The sequence below is a fragment of the Belonocnema kinseyi genome, chromosome 9, assembly GCF_010883055.1.
Source record: "Belonocnema kinseyi isolate 2016_QV_RU_SX_M_011 chromosome 9, B_treatae_v1, whole genome shotgun sequence".
NCBI classification, from domain to species: Eukaryota; Metazoa; Arthropoda; class Insecta; order Hymenoptera; family Cynipidae; genus Belonocnema; species Belonocnema kinseyi.
Window position 1 is genome coordinate 60934420 of NC_046665.1, and position 330 is coordinate 60934749.

At 29.1% G+C, this 330-nt stretch overlaps 1 protein-coding gene across 1 annotated transcript in view; it reads left to right on the top strand.

The window, feature by feature from the left end:
• Positions 1-330, top strand: part of LOC117179593 (THAP domain-containing protein 4-like) — a 36372-nt gene that overhangs the window by 31300 nt on the left and 4742 nt on the right. The gene's annotated exons all lie outside the window — the stretch shown is intronic.

Consider the following 330-nt stretch of genomic DNA (forward strand, 5'->3'; position numbering starts at 1 on the left):
CCCATGTCTGGATCCATCCTTCGATTGAATAATATTAAAAGCTTCCATTTTATACGTATACATTTTTGAGCGGCTGAATTGAAAACTTTTAAGTCTTTAGTTTAAAGAATTGTTAATTTAAAGAAATCAAACTCAAAACTCCGGACATTATTACAATCGCAAAATTAGTTAGTAGTAAATTTAAAAGATTTCCCAGGTTCTGATTGCCTGGTAATAAAAAAAAATTGAACCATACCAGGTGTATACATATGAAACCGGTATTTTTTCAAGAAAAAAACACATTTATTTCAAGAGAATGATAACAAATATTTTATTCAAAGTATGCGCCCT